Source organism: Pleurodeles waltl, chromosome 1_2, assembly GCF_031143425.1.
Source record: "Pleurodeles waltl isolate 20211129_DDA chromosome 1_2, aPleWal1.hap1.20221129, whole genome shotgun sequence".
Lineage (NCBI taxonomy): Eukaryota > Metazoa > Chordata > Amphibia > Caudata > Salamandridae > Pleurodeles > Pleurodeles waltl.
The window spans coordinates 149870645-149891839 of NC_090437.1; positions in this window are offsets into that span (position 1 = coordinate 149870645).

Genomic DNA, 21195 nt, shown 5'->3' on the forward strand with positions numbered 1-21195 from the left:
GGGAACAGAGTCACCTGCAAATATCGAGGGATACATGTTAGCCAGACACTCACCCTTAGGGCCAACCCCACACCCACATACCAACATACGCTGGGTGGGGACCATGGGTTCACATATTAGCCACACCCTGTGCCTTTGGAGTTGAGCCATCACATATGGGATGCTGCTATTCCTCAGAATATAGGCATCATGCACAGACCCAGGATACTTTGCATTCACATGGGATATGTACTGGTCTGCCAGGCACACTATCTCAACATTCATCGAGTGAAAGCTCCTTCGATTTCTAAACACCTGTTCATTTCTCCTGGGGGGGACAAAGGCAACATGTGTTGAATCAATTGTCCCAACAATGTTGGGGATATGTTCCGTTGTATAGAAGTCAGCTTTCACTGTCGCGAAATCCTCCACCTGGGGGAATACGATGTAGCTGCGCATGTGTTTCATCAGGGCAGACAACACTCCGGTGAGCACTATTGAGAATATTGGCTGGGACACTCCTGCTGCCATGGCCACTGTCACTTGGAAGGAGCCACTTGCCAGAAAATGGAGCACAGATAGGACTTGCACAAGAGGGGGGATCCCAGTGGGCTGACGAATAGCTGAGATCAGGTCTGGCTCCAATTGGGCACACAGCTCTTGGACTGTGGCCCTATTAAGTCTGTAGGTGAGGATAATGTGCCTGTCCTCCATTGTTGCCAAGTCCACCAGGGGCTTGTACACGGGGGATGTCTCCATCTCCTAATCATCCTCAGTGGTTGTAATCTAGGGGGCAAAATGATGAGCATCTGGTGAGTTTCCAACATTTCCTCAAAGTACAAAGCATTGCATGTTGTGACAGAAACAGTATGTTGATGTGTAGTCCCAAAATGTGCTTATGTCTGCTGTGACGCAGTTAGGTGCCATGGCCTGCCCCCCCCTGAAATGGCGGATACCTGTCCTTTGTGGAGGGACAGGTGGAAATGAGGTAATGCCGCTGACGTTGTGCGCCGTTGCGGGAGGCGGTCGAGGACCGCTGTGCAGATCATCATTGGTTTTCTTTGGGCCCTATGAGTTACAGTAGCCAATGGTGATGTACGCAAGTGGTGACGGTACACACAGCCACGGACGTGACCGCCATTTTCTATCTGTTCACTCACTTGCTACCTGACCTTCAACAGGAGAGGTGCTGTGAGCTGTGTCTGAAACCGACCATGGCTCGAGTCACTGGGGAAAGGGCCCCTGCCTTCACCGCTACAGAGTACCGATTGCTTTATGGGCCTCCAGACCAACAGGTGAGTACACTGTGTGCACGATGCATGGGGCATGAATGCATGGAGTGCTGTGTGTGAAGGCCTCATGTAAGGGGAGTGGTTGAGGGGTCCTGGGCAACGTGCTGCATGTATGGTGGGCAATGTATGTGCGTAAGGGGATGGGAGGAATACGGTGGGCCATGGGTGTAACAGGCCGGACGGTATGACTGATCCCTTTTTCTATATTCATTTTTCTTCAGGTCAGCACCCATCAGAAAAAGGGTGTATGGCGTGCCATTGCCAAGGACGTGCGGACCATGGGGGTCTACGGCAGGCGGAGCACCCACTGTCGCAAACAGTAGGAGGACCTGAGATGCTGGGCAAGGAAGACGGTGGAGGCCCAGCTAGGGATGGCCTCCCAATGAGGAAGGGGTGCCCGTCGAACCCTGACCCCCCTGATGTTCTGCATACTGGCAGTGGCCTATCCGGAGCTGGATGGGCGCTTGAGGCCATCACAGCAGCCACAAGGGGGTGAGTACAGTTTTCAATTCTGCAAATTGCGTGTGGTGGGGTGGTCTCTGGGTGGGGGATGTGCGCCTTTGGGTGCTCCTAGGCCAGGCCGGACATTGCAGGGTAGGTTCCATGTTGGGCAGGGGCTAATGCACTTCACCCCCAAACATGCTAGTGGGCATCTACTACTGGGCAGGGATCTGTGGGTCTCAGGTATGCTGCTATTGGCGTTAGGTATTACTGTCCATGGCCTGGTGACTAGCATTATGACTGGTATTGCATCACCTAGTGCATAGGGCTGTCCCCTGTGTGTTGTGTATGCCAATGGTGGTGTTGTTGCTGGCATTGACCAAGTGTATCCTCTGTCTCTCCCCCCCCTTTTTGTTTTGTCACCCTGCCCTTATGTGCATTAGCATCATCTGGCGGAGGAGCAGAGGCACCGGCGACGGAGGGAGCTGCATCCCACATGGCCCTGAAGGCCGAATCCACCGACTGTGCGGGCACCAGTGGGACAGAGGGCGAGGGGAGCACCACAGCGGAGTCTGGAGGGGACAGTTTGGACAGTGATACCTCCTCCGATGGAAGCTCCCTGCTGGTGGCGGACACCTCTGTGCCACCCCAACTACACCACCACCACCCCGTACCTGCACCGCCCTCCCAGCAGCGCCTCAGCGTGTTTCCCATGACCGCTCACCCATGAGGGTGGGAATCTCCTTCGCCCCAGGCACCTCAGGCTATGCCCCAGTCAGCCCTGCTGCCCTGAGTGAGGAGGCTATTGACCTCCTGCGATCCATCTCTGTTGGGCAGTCAACCATAGTGAATGCCATCCAGGGGCTGGTAGTGCATTTGCAACATACAAATACATTACTGGAGGGCATTCACTCTGGCGTGGCAGCCCAACAAAGATCATTCCAAGCTCTGGCCTCCTCCCTGATGGCAGCCATTGTACATGTCTCTCGCCTACGCCCTCCAACCTCTTCTACCCAGGCCCATTCCCCCGAAACCCTAACCTATCCCAAGCACAAGATCAGACCAGCATGCACCCAAGACAACACACAGGAGTGGCTCAGGCAAACACAAGCACCACACATCATCACTCAGGCACTCACACAAACACAATCCATAAGCAGACATACCAACATCCACTGCCTTCACTGTGTCCTCATCCTCCTCATCGTACACCTCCCTCCCAGTAGCATCCACACTCACACCTGCATGCACTACATCCTCATCCTCTACCTCCATCACCATCAGCACACGGCCCTCACTGGCAGTCACCACCCCCACATCCATGCACAGGTCCCCTGTATCCTTACCCACTGTGTCTGTGCCCCCTCCTCCCAAAGTACACAAACGCAAGCACTCAGACACCCAACAGCCATCCACCTCACAACAGCATCCAGCCCATGCACCTGCACCCAAACACAGCAGGCAGACACTTCCTACAACCACTCCCTCTTCCTCCACTCCCAAACCTTCACACTCTTCCCACCCCAGTGTCCCTAAGAAGCCTTTCCTCTCCACCCTTGACCTCTTCCCTACCCCTCCCACTCCCCCATCCTTCACTTCGGGCCAGGTGGGGCAGAACCAAGGCCAGCACCTCAGCCACCCAGTCCACGGCCACTGTAGTTTCGGCAGCTTCTGCAGGTGTGAGAGGCTCTAAGGAGACACCCATCAGCACTGGCAGTGTGCCTGCACCAGCTACAAAGGGCAAGAAAAGAAGGGACCATCAGCTGCCAGGGGCAAGGAGGCACCACCAGCTGCCAAGGGCAAGGATGCACCACCAGCTGCCAAGGGCAAGAAGGGACCACCAGCTGCCAAGGGCAAGGAGGCACCACCGGCTGCCAAGGGCAAGGAGGCACCACCAGCTGCCAAGGGCAAGGGCAAAGGGCCTGCCCCTGCAGGCACGAGGGACAGGAGGCCTGGTGCTGTGACAGGATCTGAGCCCTCACCACCAACCATGGCGCTTCAGCTGTCTGAGGCTGCAGGGGAAGGGCTGGACCCTCCCCCATCACTGGCAGCACCGGCACCAGCACCGCCACCAACACTGCCACCAGCACCACTGCCAGCAGCAGCAGCCCCAGTGGGCATCCATCCGAGGCTGCAGGGGAAGGGTTGGAGCCTCCCCCCACCACTGGCAGCACCGCCCCCAGCACCGGCACTGCAACCACTGTGCAGCCGTCGCCACCAGCGGATGGACTGTAGTCCTGCATCCATGGAGTGTCATGCATCCTGCCCACTGCAAATCTTGTGGATCTGACACCCAGGTGAGAGACTGTGACCTTGCACTCCCCATGTGCTACATCACAGGGCACAAGGCCCCTCCAGAACCAGTGGAAGAAGGCATCCACTCACTGCATCCTTGCAAGGATGAAGCACACTGGGCACAAGGCCCCCTCCAGAACCAGTGGAAGAAGGCATCCTTGCCAGGATGAAGCACACTGGGCACAAGGCCCCCTCCAAAACAAGTGGAAGAAGGCATCCACTCACCCCCTCCATGCCAGGATGAAGCCACCCACTTGAGAAACTGTGGCTTTGCACTCCCCAGGACTAAGCAGTGGGCAAACCACTCACTTGAGAGACTGTGGCTTTGCACTCCCCAGGAGCAAGCAATGGGCAAACCACCCACTTGAGAGGTTGTGGCTTTGCATTCCCCAGGACCAAGCAGTGGGCAAACCACCCACTTGAGAGACTGTGGCTTTGCAGTCCACAGGACATCGCAGAGGACATGTAGCCCCCTCCAGGAGCAGTGGCGTTGTACAATCTTCCGGCCGAGGTGCCTCCCCTTGACTCTTCCCCTGAGGTGCCTATGTATTTTCGACCTGATGCCCCAGCAGTGTTCTCTCCATATTGAGGCAGGAGTCAAGTGGGGCCTTGGCCTATGTGATGTGGCCCTGTGGCCCACGGACATTATGGACTGGGCAGTGTCCCTACATTTGTATAGCTGTAAATATTGTTTTGATTTTTTGGGACGTATTTATAGTATTTTATCTTATTACACTCACTTTCTTCAAATCATTTTGTCCTTGCATTATTCCTGAGGGGTATGGGGTGAATATGTAATGTTACTCCATCTGTTTGTGTGTATGGTGTTGGGGTGGGGGTGTTGCGTGTGTGTGTCACTCTCTTTTTCCTCCCCACTCCCCTGTGTGCTATGCGGCAGTACTCACCGTGGTCTTTGTTGCCGGCATTGGTATTCCTGGTGTAGGAGGAGATAGACCAGCATGGTGAACACCTGCAGTTCGGGCTTCATGGCGTCGTGGTTCTTCCCTGAGTCCTTTGCCTTCTGTGTACTGTTTCCGCCATGCTTTTGATGTCGTTGGTACCACCCCGGAAAAGGTGGCAGATAGGCCAGTTGTAATATTGTGGGTGGTACGTTGCCTTCTGCCTGGCTGTTGGCGGTTACTGCTGTGGTGCTTGTTGCTCCCGCCGTGGGGGTCGGTGTGTTAAAGTGGCTGTCTGTGTTAGCGGTTTCCGCCGTGGTCATAATTCCATTGTTGTTACTGCCGGCCTGTTGGTGGTATTATCGCCGCTTTATCATCGACCGCCAGGGTTGTAATGAGGGCCTTGGTGTGAAAGTCTACCTGAACTCCAATGATCCTACTCTTATTTTTTCTAAAGATATTCTATAATTGCTAAATTTTAAATTAAAAAACCCAATGATTTTTTTCAATGCCTCAACTTGATTATGTGGTAAATTGCATTTTTTCACGTAGTAGTTATTTGTTCCATGAGGTCTTAATACTTGCCATTCATTACTCTTGCTCTTGAAATCTGATGCTCATCATTACAAACTGGGCATTCTTGATTTTTGGGTCACTTTCACCTTGCTTGTTGCTTTGGCTGTGGTGACTCTAGTGTGATTTATTACTGGCATAATCTGAATCAGTGGGAGCCCACACACACTTTTTAGATGCCTCATCATGTAGTTCAATGCCATTTCCATTATCTTGATTGTATTGAATTGCATAGTTTTTTGGGGTATCCAAACCACCAATAAATAGCTGACTATCCCTATACTGGATGGGATTGGAGAAGGGGCCGGCTGCATGATTCCCATCTCAAATCTTGTTTGTCTCCTCTTGATCTTACAGATTGTGGCCCAGCTTTTAATGTTTTAGAAGGCAAAATCCAACCGGACATGGGTCAAGATCCTGGATCTTGAATCACAGATGCTAGGACATCTACCATAGTCAAGGAAGTTGAGATACTTTACGATTTGTCCATACCTACAGGCAAGTTCAGATTGTATTGTTTGTTTGAAATCATGTTAATTCTATTGTACTTATCAAGAAATGAAATTTTTCAGTAGTGAGCCAGATCCTAACCTTGCAGCTGTTGCAATGTGAAAGGAAGACCAAAATCACATTTCTCCCAGACATTGTTCTATTCCAACTTGTGCCATATTTCCTGCATCATTTTCTTCAGCAGCATTAGTAAGAAGGGATATAAAGTAATTTGTCAAATATCATAACATGCTTTTCACTGCTGCTAGATACCGCTATCACTGCCAGTGAATGGAGTATTACAAATCTAAATATATTTTCATGGACATTGAAGGGTTTGTTTGTTGTACTTAAAAAGAAAGATAAAAACTACCAGTTGTTAAAGAATTCCTATTCAGACACCTTCTGCTTCAAGAACACATATAGCTAAGAGCCAAATCAATTTTCTTCAATTACCATGGGCAGAACTGATTGCTATAGTAGGTCAAGAAATTAAATTAAAGATACCAGTGATGTGATGTTAAAACATTTCAAAACGGTGTTAATAGACACTAAAGGAGATATGACTGATGGACAGCTAGAATATAAAAAATTGGCACACCACACTTTGGGCCTGATTACGACCTTGGTGGAGGGGATTACTCTGTCCCAAATGTGACGGATAGCCTGCCCGTTGTATTACAAGTTCCATTATATCCTATGGAACTTGTACCAAGGCAGATGGGAAATCCATCACATTTGGGACGGAGTGATCCCCCCGCCAAGGTCGTAATCAGGCCCTTTGTGTGTTGCTATGTTCTCCCTCAGTGGCCAGGGTATGCCCAGGTGGGGATCCTTTGCTTACTGTGCCACTGGATTCAAGCTAGCGTGGCTGATGAGTGGTGATATCGTGAAACTGGTCCGAGGATGTTTGTTTCGGGTCCAGGGAGGACCTAGCCCAGCAGCTCAGGCTGACTGTTTCCATGGGGAAGAGAGACAAGAATGATTTGCATATGGCTGGGTCCAAACTGGGGTTGCATGGTGAGCAACAGAATGATAGATTTAATCCAGATCTGTGAGTGTCTGAAAAGTTTCAGCACTCCGTCCATCATCTCTTTTTGTGTTGCTATTACAAATTGTCAACTGGGTAGTCAGGGTCAACAGTATTCATGGACCAAATGTAGGTGACTCCTTTGTTATCACACAATTTGAGGTTAAAATAGCTGGTATGAGGTCACTATATATAACTGAGGCAAACTGGCATTTATCTCTCAATCCACCATGGAATTTGTTCAAGATAAACTTTTTTAACCTGGACTAACTGGATATCTTTAGGAACACATTTCCATCTGAGCCAGGCCCTGGTCCAGTCAGTACAATTCATCTTCTAGGTTCAACTACTTGTTGATGTCTAGAAACCTCTTGAATGATTTCATGCAATTAGAATGTGTATTGAAACTGTGGATAGATCATTCAATTAGAACACTTACATTTGATGAACTGGGCTGCAGTAGATCAGAACAATTTTGGACGTTTCTTTGTGTCTTTGTTTAAGATTCAGAATTTGAAATGTATACTAAAAATTCACCACAGGAATATATTTAACACCGCAACAGTACCACCTAAACGGATGTTGTCTGAGGGCCATTCATGGCCTACATAAGGAGATGTATTGCTTTCAGGGAAAAAGGCAAGACCGCGCAAACAGAACTATTAAAGTGGTTACAAAACAGCAACTATAGCTGCAGAACGTGCCAGATCTGGGACAGCAAATTAGATATCTTAAATGCTGGAATATGCACAGCCAGGCATTAAGGACTGGACATACGTGAAAGCATTCCCATTTATTATTTCATAGCAACTAAGACTTTCTGAATGGCAAGCTGCTAACCAGACTAATTAAGAACAAAACAGATAAAAATGCATTATACTAGGAAAGACGACATTGATCTTTATACTCCAACTCTGATTCAAGAGGCATTTGCTAAATGCAAAGACTCATATTCCAAAGCAAGTAAGTTTGAGAATGTATAAAAAAAGGCCCTTTTAGCTCAGATGCCGAAATGTAATCCTTGTCCCTCTGTTCATCTAAAATCACTCAATTGCTAATGTTGATTATAAAACTTGAGATTAAAACCTGTGTGAATGACATTAAAAACGTCAAGAGAGCCAAACCAGATGGGACTGGTTAAACAATGAGGAACCTTCTTGAACTAATTTTTGTGCCCTTGCATTGAATTTGCCAAGTACGTTTTCAGACTGGTGCCTCACCACCCGCATAGCAAGAAGCCTTACTTGCTGCAGTCTACAAACGTAAAAAGAGATTCTCATCATATAGGTGGTCATTATGACCGCAGGGTTAACGTGGCGGTATCACTGCCAACAGGCTGGTGGTAATGACTGTGAAATTATGAGCATGGCGGTGATCCCTCCCATAGACAGCCAATGTACCACACCAACCACCAGAGCGGTACGAACACTGAACACGGCGGTAGCCACCTTCAGGCAGGCGGAAGACAAGGATCCCCCCACTATATTATGACACAGCACACTGCCACGATTTCCGGGGCGGTAGCAACAACACCAAAAGCCTGGCGGAAACACATCATTTAAAAGGAGCCACTCACCGCCAGGCACACAGAAGTCCGCATCCGTCATGGAACCTAAACTACAAGTATTCCCGATGCTGTACCATGCAATGGCCGTCCAGGATCACCAATGCCGACGAAGATGACAACTGTGAGTACAGCTGCCTAGCACACAAGGGTGGGAGGGAGGGGGGAGTGAAACACACATGCACAACACACACCATACACATACCACACATCCAGAAACACATGCCAAGGAATATAACAGTAACAGAACCCCGGAGTAAATAAACCCAGGACACATACACAGTTCCAACCACTGTATTCCTTTGGTATGAATATGTAAAATGCAAAAACATGTACAACTGCAGACATAAATAAATGCAGGCCCAAAGGCCAGTTTAAAGTCACTAATGGCCACATGGCAAAGTCCAAGCCCCAACTTGACTCCTGACAACCTCAGGACTCCACTGTTCAGGGGCATCATGTTGGAAATGGGCAGGCACCTGAGGGGATGTGGGTGGGTTGAGTGGGGGTTGCATCTCATTGTGAGGGGGCTCCTAGCCCACTGGTTCTGGAGGGGGCTTCCTGCCCACAGGTTGAGAAGGGGGCTTCCTGCACACAGGATGAGGAGGGGTCTGCCTGCCCACTGGCTCTGGAGGGGGCTGCCTGCCCACAGGTTGAGGAGGGGGCTTCCTGCCCACAGGATGAGGAGGGGGCTGCCTGCCCACTGGTTCTAAAAGGGGCTTCCTGCCCACAGGATGAGGAGGAGGCTGCCTGCCCACTGGTTATTGATGGTGCCCCTTGGCCTCTGGTTCCGGATGCTGCTCCTTGGCCTCTGGTTCCGGATGCTGCTCCTTGGCCACAATTTTGAGTGGGGGCTCATTGGCCATGGTTTCCAGTGGGGCCTCCTTGTTCAGGGATTTCTGGGGGGCCTCTGTGCCTTGGATTTCTGGGGGGCCTCCTTTGCCTTGGATTTCTGGGGTGCCTCCTGGGCCTAGGATTTCTGGGGGCCTCCTTGACCCTGGGTGTCTGGGGGACATCCTTGGGAGGGGTTTCATTAGTGCCTCCTTGGCCCTGGGTTTTGGAAGTGATCCCATGGTCTTGCCAATCTGTATGCGAGGGGGCATCACTTTACCCCTCCGTTTTGGGGGGGGAGGAGTGTCTTTGTTGTGGGGGGGTGGTGGCTTCTCACTCATGTGCCCCTTAGTGGCAGCTGGAGACTTTGGGGTGGACTGTGTCACACTGGGTGCTTGAGGTACTGGGATGGGGTGGTGTGACCTTCCTCTTATGGGTAGGAGGGGGGAAGAGGTCAAGGTGGGCGAGAAAAAGCTTCTTAGGAACAATGGGGCTGGATGTGGGAGGAGGGATGGGAGTGGAGGTAGAGGGAATGGTTGTAGGAGGAGGAGGTTTGCTGGGCTTTGGTGCAGGTGCATGGACAGTGTGCATGAGGTGGATGGCTGTTAGGGGTCTGAGTGCGAACGTGTGTGTGTTACTGGAGAGAGGGCAGACAGGGTGGGGAGGACAAACATGACATGTGGATGGATGTTGTGGTGGTGTCTGCATGTGAGGTGGGTGTGCTGCATGAGGTGGTGGTGGTGGTGACTGCGCATGTGGTGTGTGGGGTGCATGTCTGCTGGCCTGCAGTTGTGGTGACTGTGGGCAGGGCTATGCAGGTGGCAGGAACTGGGACTGATGATGCAGTGCATACAGGAGTGAGTGCGAATGTGACTGTGAGGGAGGAGGAGGGGTGAGACAGTGCAGGCAGTGGATGATGTTGTGTGTGCACATCTGTTTGTTGGCTGTGTGAGTGCCTGTGGACTGAAGTGTGCTGCTTGTGTTTGTCTTTGCGAGTCTTGTGTGTTGTTTTGGGTGCATGCTTGTCAGAATGTATGCATGGGATGGGTTGGGGGTGAGGAGACTGGGACTGGGTACTGTTACTTGGAGGGGGGACGGATGAAACACGGACACTGGCTGCCATCAGTGAAGAGGCCGGAGCCTGAAACGATCCCTGTAGGGCCACTAACCTACTGTGGATGCCCTCCAGGAAGGCATTGTTTTGCTGCATCAGGGATGCCAGCCCCTAGATGGCATTCACAATGGTTGACTGCCCTACAGAAATGGATCTCAGGAGGTGAATAGCCTCCTCACTCAGAGCAGCAGGGATGACTGGGGCAGGGCCTGCGGTGCCTGGGGCAAAGGAGATGCCTACCCTCCTGGGTGAGTGAGCACTGGCAACATGGGGGGCTACTGGGAGGGTGGTGCTGGTACAGGGGGTGGTAGTAGAACCTGCAGCTGGGGTGGTCCCAGAAGAGTTTCCACCACCAGGAAGCTCCCTTGTCCCCACTGTGGTGCTCCCCTGACCCCCCGTGCCACTGGTCCCCTCAGTGGGCTCTGCCCCCTGGTTCCTGTGGGTTGCAGCTCCCTCACTCGTTGGTGCCCCTGCGCCAGATGATGTTAATGCACACGTGGACAGCCTGCCGTAGACCCCAAGGGTCCACACATCCTTGGCGATGGCATGCCATATACCCTTTTTCTGATGGGTGCTGACCTGCAGAGGAAACACAGAATGCAGACACCATGAACATGACAATCCAGCCTGTCACACATATGGCCCACAAAAAGCATTTCCCCCCATCAGGCACACACATGACCCGTACCCCTGCATTGATACTGCCACCAGCCATACCCCCCCCCCACCTGACACACTGCCAGCACACATACACATCTCCATGCAGTCATGTCGCATGCAACATACCCATGGTGTACTCACCTCTTGGTCTGGAGGCCCAGACAACTGCCCATACTAGGGTAGGTCCCCGTCCACGAAGCACCCAAACTCCTCCTATGTGAAGGCTGGGGCTCTTTCCCCTGTTGCACAAGCATTGGCAGGTTTCAGACACAGTCTGGAATCGAGTGAAGTGGTAGAAAGGAAATGGCATCACGTCTGAGGCGGTAAACACTGTCACCGCCGGCATTGATTATCATTGGTTCCCATTATCCATATAGGGCCATGTTAGCCAATGAAGAATTGAACGACGGTGCTGAACGCCTTCCGCCATGATGCCAATGCCAGCGGTGTGAGGTCACTTCCACCTGTCCCTGAATACAGTTTTCTAATGCTGGTACACATGTACAGATTAATTAGTGTGTCATTGTAGTCGAATGTACTCACCTACACAGTTCCAGTGTCCAACAGACACACATGCTCTGTGTACACTGCTGTAGTGTGTTCATGGTTCCTGTTGTCACTACTTTCTTACATTTGGTTCACTTAGGTACCAACCACTTTGGAGGGATAGGAGGAGGCAAGGACCTGTGCACAGACCCCTTGTGGACTTGGGTGCACTGGAGGACTGGCACATCATACTCACCTATCATCTGGAAAGAGCCTCAATCACAGAGCTGTGTGAAAAATTGGAGCCTGATCTGCTATCTGCTATCCGTAGCACCACAGCACTCCCCCCTCTTGTGCAGGTACTCTCAGTGCTCCATTTCCTGGCAGCAGGCTCCAGGTGAAAGTGGGCTTGGCTGCAGGGATGTCACAGCCAATGTTCTCTAATGTGCTTACAAGGGTTTTGTCTGCTTTGCTCAAACACATGTGCAGCTACATCTCATTCCCCCAGGTAGATGATTTACCCACTATGAAGGCTGGATTCTATGCAATGGGACATATACCTCATGTTATTGGGGCCTTCGATGGGACCCATATTGCCTTAGTACCCCCCAGGGCCAAAGAACAAGTGTACAGGAATCAGGAGATTTTCCACTCACTCAATGTCCAGATGTGTGCCTGGCTGACCAGTACGTCTCCCGCGTCACTGTAAAGTATCCAGGGTCGGTGCATGATGCCTTTGTCCTGAGGAATAGCAGTGTCCCACAGCTGATGGCACAACTACAGAGGCACAGAGTTTGGCTAGTAGGTAAGCCTGTTTCCCCACTCAATGTTTGTGAGTGTATGCCTTCAGGAGTCATGGCCCATGCCATTGTGCAGAGCTAATGTGTGTCCCTTACTTCTTGCGGATGATTCTGGCTACTCAAACCTGTCATGGCTCATGACCCCTGTTAGGAGTCCGAGAACAGGGGCTGAAAATAGGTACAATGATGCTCATGGGTGTACCAGGAGATTTGTAGAATGGGCCTTCGGTCTCCTGAAGGCTAGGTTCAGGTGCCTTCATTTGATAGGTGGGTCCCTTTTCTACTCCCCTGAGAAGGTCTGCAGAATCGTTGTTTTGTGCTGCATGTTGCACAATTTGGCCCTCAGACGGCATGGACACTATCAGCAGGAGGAGGAGAGTGACAATGCAGCTGTGGCAGCAGTGGACACTGAGGACAGTGAGGAGGAGGAAGAGGAGGAGAATGTGGACAACAGGTCACATTTGATCCTGCAGTATTTCCAATTAAACTCGTGTAAGACTGTTGAACTAAATATTTCTACATTTTAGTGTTGTACTGTGTGACTACAGCATAATGCCAGTCATTCCCTTTGCATCCCACCTGACTGTCACCTATGCCTTCCCGTATTGCAGATGTTGGTGTTGTTCCAATAGTGTACTGCTGTGATGTGCACAGACTGCTAAAACACATTTGTTGGGTGGATCAGCATGTTATTTGACGTCTACACAGGATCATGCAGTTCATTACAGTTCATTACATTGTACATTACCTGTAGATAAAGTACTATTACTCAAGTCGTGTCCAAGGGTGTTTATTGAAAGTTGTTCTACAATGGGACGTGCAATAGAGTGGGGTGATGGTTGGGAATATTCCTGTGTAGTGGTCCAGTCTGTTTGTAGCACAGGTCCAGTGTCCAAGGGCCATAGGAAGGGGAGCAATGGCAGTTCAAAGTGGACAAGGTGACACAGTGGAACATATGGAGGTCATTCAGGAGGGGCTCATTTTCTGGCAGTGGTCTTGATCTTGGCAAGTGTCTCTGGTGTCTGTCTGAGTCACAGTGAACGTTCGTGGGGTGGTTCACCTTCTGCAGGGGGCCGGTGATGGTGGCCTGTTGGTCCTGTGGCAGGCCTCCTGTCCACTAGCTGCAGCAGATGTGGAGGGATGGTCAGTTGACTGGCTAGTGGAAGGGGCCCACTGGTGTGATGTGTACTCCCTCATGATGTTGGCCATATCACCCAGCACTCCTGCAATGGAGACCATGGTGGTGTTCAGGGCCTGCAATTCTTTCTTGATCTCCTGCAGCCACTGGTTCTCCTGCATGATGTCTATCACCTGACCCATCTTGTCCTGGGATTGTTGGTAAGCCCCCAGGACATTAGTGAGTGCCTCCTGGACAGTCGGTTCCCTGGACCTGTCCACCCCCTGGCACACAGCTGTCTTCTGAGTTTCCCTGCCCCCCCTGTGCCTGTGTCCCCTGAATGATTTGCCCACTGCCACTGACCCCAGGACCCTCATTGTCTCGGCTGTGAGGTGTGGACTGGGGTGCCTGTACAGGTGGGCACTCTGCTGACTGATGTGTCTGGGGATGGAGACATTGGATGGCTGCTGTGGCGTTGGATATTGAGGGGGGAGGCTCTGTGGTGGACTGGGTGTGGGCTGGGGTAGCCGACAGACCAGTGATCCCTGATGGGCCAGGGAGTTCATCCAGATCCAGAAGTCCAGAGTTGCTGTCATCACTGGGGGCATCTTCTGGTGGGGGACTGGGTAGCTGTGGAACTTCCTCGTCGCTGAGATTGGCTGTGGCACCTGTGGGGATGTAAGTGTTGTGTTATGCTACATGTCTGTGGCATATTCTGCATACCTAGCTTCCCCTAAATTGTTGCTGTTGCCCTGCCATCTTTGTTTGTCTATGGTGCTGTATTGTGGGTTTGTTAGTTCTCCCTGCTGTGCAATCATTGGTGGTAGGTGTACATGCAGGGCTGGAAGGGATGTGCATGCAATGGGTATGGCATGCAGGGCTTGGCATTTAGGTTTCTTAATTGTGGTGGTGCACTCTGTGGGATGGAGTGAAGTGATGGGTGTCAGGGTGAGGAGTGGTGGTGGCATACGGTATGGGGGGGTGATAGGTAGTAAATGTTGACTCACCAGTGTCCAGTCCTCTGGCAAATCCAGTGAGTCCCTTAGGATGCAGTATTGCCAAGACTTGCTCTTCCCATGCTATCAGCTGTGGGGGAGGAGGTGTGGGTCCACTGCCAGTCCTCTGGATAAAGAGCTGGTGCCTTCCCCTGTAGGTTGTTCTATCTTTTTCTTATGTTGTCATTTGTTCATGGATGCTGTCCCACGGCGTTCACCCGGACCATGATCCTCCGCCATATCTCCATCTTCCTGGCAATGGATATCTGCTGGATCTGTATTTCCTCAACTATGACTACACCTCCTCATCAGTGAAACAGGGGTGCCTTTGTGGGGGCATGGATGTTGTGTGGTGTGTGTGTTGTTCAGAAGATGTTGAGTGATGTGGTGGGGTGTGTGGTGTGTGGTAGGTGACGGATGAATGAGTAGTTATGGTGTGTGTGTGTAGTTGTCTCTGTGATTTGCGTGGCTAGCTATTGCAGTCTTTTCATGTTAGCAAAGGATTGTGGGTGATGTTGGTGTGTGTTTTATAGTGTTGTTGGGTGTGTGTAATTGAGTCAGGTGTGTTTTTTTTTGTTCTGGCCAATGTCGTCTTGTTTTGTCTTTGGGTGGCCTTATCCGCCGCAGCGGTGTTCACCGCCAATAGTTTACCATGGTTGAGTGTCCGCTGTGGTGATTGGTGGGTCATTATTGGAGGGCGTAGTGTTGGTGGCGTAACGGTATGGGTGGTAGTATTGACAGTTTCTCACATTCAGTGGGTCTGGCAGATTTGTGGTTGTGACTGGTTTCTGTCGGTCTTGTGTGTGTATCATAATCTGGCAGTCGGATGTTCGCCTCCTCGGTGGTATGATGGCTGCAGTCACCACAGAGGTATTCAGAATTTACCGCCAATATCATAATGAGGGCCTTAGTGTAGTCAAATTATTAAAGAATAATAACAACGTTTATTTCAAGCTTTTGGTTGATGGTACTAAGGAGACCCTAAATTAATTAACACAAGAAGTCCATAGAGTCACGAGCCACTAAATTATTTAGAAAAAGAAAAGGGGTGTGTAAAAAAATATCTACTTGTCCATGGGTCAGGTTGCTTCATAAATCTATTTGTCCTGTAAAAAATACAACTTGTCCCTGTGGTGCCATGTAGTGTGGGCACAAATTATGGCAGCAATATCATTATATAACAGCTCTGATAATAGCCTTTCTGATTATGCCAGGACTAATGCTACAATAAGGCTTGAATGCTAGCCATTTCCTTATTTTTGACACTTTTCTGTAGGTCTACATACTAGGGCTGGAGGTAGCAGTAAGCAACAGTTCCAGGGTTGAATTCTCTTTTGAGTCTGTGCAAATCTACTAACTTGCATATTTTAAGGAGCTCCACCAGCTCGTTGCTAATCTTTTCCCCATACTGAGTAAGGTTAGAAATGTACTTCTTACAGGGATGAGGAAAAAAATGGTTGAAACGAATAGTGAACTTGTAAACACTCAACAGATTTTCACATGAGCAAATCTACTCATGTATACTTGCTTGTGCTAAAATGCAGTTCACAAATATTTTCTAGGAGTACAATTTCCTGATCTACTTCTGTAAATTCTTGTGAATTCATGAAATACATGAATCTGCACTAATGCAAATACATATGCCAAGGGCCTTATTTTGCGATTTTAAGAATTGAGCCCCTAATTAGGTCTGGAGTTAACAAAGACCTTTTGTTTTTAAAAAAGTTTTCTGTCTTTCTCTATCCTTCTGTTGGCTGGCTTCACTCTGAGTGATTACAATCTGCTCTTTCACAAGGAGTATATATGCATGCAAATTAGTTTTGTTTAGTGCCAAGGACTACTATGGCAATGTGTGCTTATTGAAACCAAAAAACATTTTTGCCTTTTACTAATGTTTGTTACAATGGTGAAGGCCCGGCAGTGCCCACAATAATGAAGTTTTACAAAAGACATGTCAAAACAAGACAAGGATTGACAAAACCAAAAGAATGACCACCGATATTGGGCATAATGCTTTGTCAATGTATGTTTATTTTCATATTTGCATTAATCTTGTTGAAATTGGTTAGACTGATTTTCCATAGTTAATAGTTTTTGCAAATACTAGCATGCATTACCACATTTTACTGAAGAAATGTTACATAAAATTTCACAGTAATTTAGCAAAACAATGTTTTCCTAGTTGCATTTTTTGTGAACATTTGATTTTTAAAGCAATGTATCAATAAATCTTGCTTTCAAGCTTCTGAAAATATTTGCATATAATGAGGCAGCATAATGGGAGTATTATGCATAGCCCCATATTGATAAACTTTGCAAACATGTGTACACTTTTTTTACTGGACCCGCTGTCAGTAGTGCAGTCCAAGCTTACAACTTTTATTTAGAGAGGTCTCCGAATTTCACACCCCGCAAAAAATTCAGCAATTTTGTTTGAGGTTGCACCATTTATAAATAAAACCTCTCAGATATCACAGCTTCCATTGAGTATACAACACTTTTCTCTTTCTATAGCAATTCTTGTATAGGCTGAGAAAGAATCAAGGTTAAGTGGTGATACTCATGGTTAGTAACGAAGCACTAGGATATTCTAGTCCAGATTAAAGAGGTTATAAAAGCTTTATGTAAGAAATCCCTTAACAAACTATTTTTAATTGGGTGAGGCAAAAAGAAAAGATATCCATCTGCCCCTTCCCTTTGGATCTTTTCAGAGGGCCCAGGGCAAACCTCTACTCTCACAATCATAACACAGAATGTGCTGAGATTCAGCAACTGCTATATAGCAATCAATATCTAGCACTGTCATTTACTGCATAGATAACTAAACTTTAATGAGAGTCTTCCCAATATTTTTGTAATTCTTTCTATAGCGTTTTACCTATATAGCAAAATGCTTTTTAATAACAAGCCTGAAGTGTGTACTTATAGAGAAATTTGCACTATTAGCATCCCTAAATCTGCTCAGAGAACACTAACTGGTAAGTTTGACAAATCCAGCATCGCATAACAGAATTTTTGTAAACATAACTGTGATTTTAAACTGAAAAGCATGCAATTATTCTTAAACCCAGAGAGACAGTTCACAAATTCACCCAGTCTCAGTCCGATGTAATATGCCCTGTAATCCCCCATATGTTTTACAAGGTTCAACAATTTGTTTAATTAAAAGTATCCCGCACACTACACATGAGAGGTTCAAAATATTTTCAACATAACTAGACATGTAAAGTCTGCAGGGGCCTAGGGGAATCTCAGGATCCCCATCAACTTGAATTTATAAAACTCTATTACAAGCATTAAGGATGCAGTTAATAATTAAGGACAACCTAAAGACTGAAGATTTAAGACACCAGGGTTGTCAAATGGTCACACACTTACAATACTTACAAATTACTTAAGACTTAGCACCTTTTAAAATTCATGATTACATTCTTATCCTTTTAATGACAAGTTATGATACTCAGCATCCATATGTTTTAGAAGTAATAAAAAGGGGAATAAGAAGTTTGGAAAGCACAAATAATATCACAGTGGAGTAATTATGATGTTTTGATGCAATTTGTGTAAAACCTCTCTAGCTATATCTAAACTCACCTTTACTAATACCTAATCTTATCCACATTTATTAACATATCACATCCATATTTTACTCCACAAAAGCTCTAGAGAATTTATACCTACATTCCATGCAGCTGCCCATGTCCTGAAGAGGCCACTGCATATCAAGTACAAATGTTCTTTGAAATTTGCAAATGGTTTGTGTCAAATGTTCTCAATTTGCAAAGATAAAATCAGCATCAGATTACCAAAGAGATCACATATTGATCTGTTTGATTTGAGCATGGAAAATCAATGACCAGTAGAGGACAGAAAGTTGAAGATGATTATTTATTTTTCTGTGGGGACTGGAAGCCGGTCTTCACCAGGTTTCGGAATAATGAAGATCCTCCAAAATGTTTAAATTAGTGAGCAGACACTGTATTGGCATCAGTGACAGAAATGATAGACACTTCAAAAATCATCAACTATCAGAAAACTATCTTCTGAAGGTTTATTAAATCATTACTCTAGACTTATATTTCTGGAACATGGACAACCACCCCCTTCTAATTGTTGAGAAGGTTATCATACCAAACAGATTATACTTTTGTTCCTCTGAAAAGCTATTTCTATGATTTTATTCTTGCTCTCTTTTTGAACTTCTCTTCATCTTCCATATTCATAAATCTATATATGTTAGATGGAAAAGGCTACTGCCTTGTAAATTTTTGTTTTCTTTATAAATTCAGAACTCTATACAGTAATATCAAAAATAAACCAGTGGTGTTTCTCCCTAATGATCTTGTCACATCTATACTATTTTTAAGACTGATGGAATTGTATTTTGATCAGTGCAGGAAAAGTGACAGCCAATGGTTGGCCAGTGGTCTTTGCAAAGTCTTGGGAATAAGCTGGAATCAAGGGGCAGAAATATAAAGGCAATTAATCTTCACATATGGTTCTGTAAATATGTTATATGAGGACTTGTTAGGTGTCAAACAAATTAAAATAAATAGTGACCTCTTTTAGCATTATTATATTGTTATGACAGCATGACATAACCAAATACTGTTAAATCCTAAAAGCTTATACCATAAGAAATAGTAGCAGAAGTAATTAGTAAGGCATTAAACTTTGCAGCATAAGCTGTTATTTGTATGTGTGTACAGTGAAATGTTGCAGAAAAAGTAAAAATTTTCTGAAAAGTATATTGTACAAAGAACCATTCTGTTAATGTTAAATAAGAATATATGAGATACTTTGCTCAGGTCTACATATTTTTCAACAGTGGCAATGCAACAACCTTCACAATCTTTTAGAAGTTGAAATATCGTAGGGGCTGGGAGCTGAGGCAAGGCTGATCTTGCAGCCCAATCCGAATATGATCTTAAATGCCAGATTTTCTGGCTGGAAAGTCGGCTCTAGTGCTCCCATACACAGGAAATATGGGCTTGGGAACAGAGGGACAATTATGATTGGGTGGAGCAAAATCCCATCCAGAAATACCATTTGACACAATTTATAATTGGGGCCACAAACACTATGATAATGCTCATCGATCATATTTCCAGTTGCCAGTAGGAAGTTATAGTTAGGACCTAGTTTGCATAGGAAAAGCGTTTTTGTTTTGCCAATAACTTTGGCGCCATTTGTCGAATTTTCACAACATTTTCAAAACTAGTCAGTTCAGCTGCTGTGTTGAAATTTTCTGGATCTGACAAGCAGGGGCTGAGAAAAAGGTGGGGTCCCAGAACACTTTTCCCCCCTCCAATTTCACCTAGGGATAATTAACATGACTACAGCCCAAACTGCTGGACAGAATTACACAAAATTTGAGAGAAAGGTAGCTCTTAGTCCATGAAGAGACATTTTTGTTATCTGGCGTAAATCCATTCAGTAGTTTTTGATCTACTAAAGGAAAAAGAAATATAGATATCTAGGGATGCGGATCTACCCGCAGTAGATCTGCGGATCCAAGATCCAAAGAAAGGCCTTAATTGTCTGGCTACAACCTGAGAGAAAAGTTACAGCCACCATTTTATGTTTCGGGGAAATAGTCCCTGGGGCTGTAATGCAGCCTGCAGTATACATGAAGGGGTCCGTGTAGAGGTTCCCTGGCCACATCATCGTGTTAGAGCAATGGTAGGTGTGATGGGCTAGAAATTGTCAAGTGCGAGATCCACAGGTCTACTGTGGTGCTCAGTGAGGACCCTGTGTGAATCTGTGGATCCAGCCGCGAATTAAAAAAAATATATAAATATATTATAAACACGATATACTTACACCCACTCACAGGCCCACACAGACCCTCATACACCCAGTAACAGTCCTACACAGACATTCACACTCACTCATAGACCCATGGAGGCGCTCTCCCACGCACTCACAGACCTACTCAGGCACTCACATAACAACTTTCAGGCTCATACAAACACTCACACACACAGGCAAACACCCAAACACTTACACAGCCACTCACAGACCATAAATACACTCTCTCACCCACTCACATACCCACAATTCTCGCTCCTACTCACAGACCCATATAGACACTCTCACACCCCCACACAGGTTCACTGAGATACTGTCACTCCCACTCACAGTCCCATTTATATATTCTCACATCTGCTAGCACAACCACTCAGACACTTCCACACCCACTCAGACCCACACAGACACTCAGACACCTACTCACAAACCCACAGAGACACTCACACACCCACTTACAGACCCACTGAGACACTTTCACATCCACTCGCTAACACATACAGACATGTTCACACCCACTCACAGACCCATTCAGACACTCACACACCCACTCACAGAACCTCACAGACAGTCACACACCCACTCGCAGGCCCACACAGACAGTTACACACCTGCTCACAGACCCACACAGAAACTCACACACCCACTCACAGACTCACACAGACATTTACACACCGACTCACTGACCCACTAGGATGCTCACACATCCACTGGGAAGCCCATACAGACACTCTGACACCCACAAAATATACCCATACAAACACTTTGATACCCACTCACAAACCCACAGAGGCACTGTCTCACCTACTCACAGACACACAC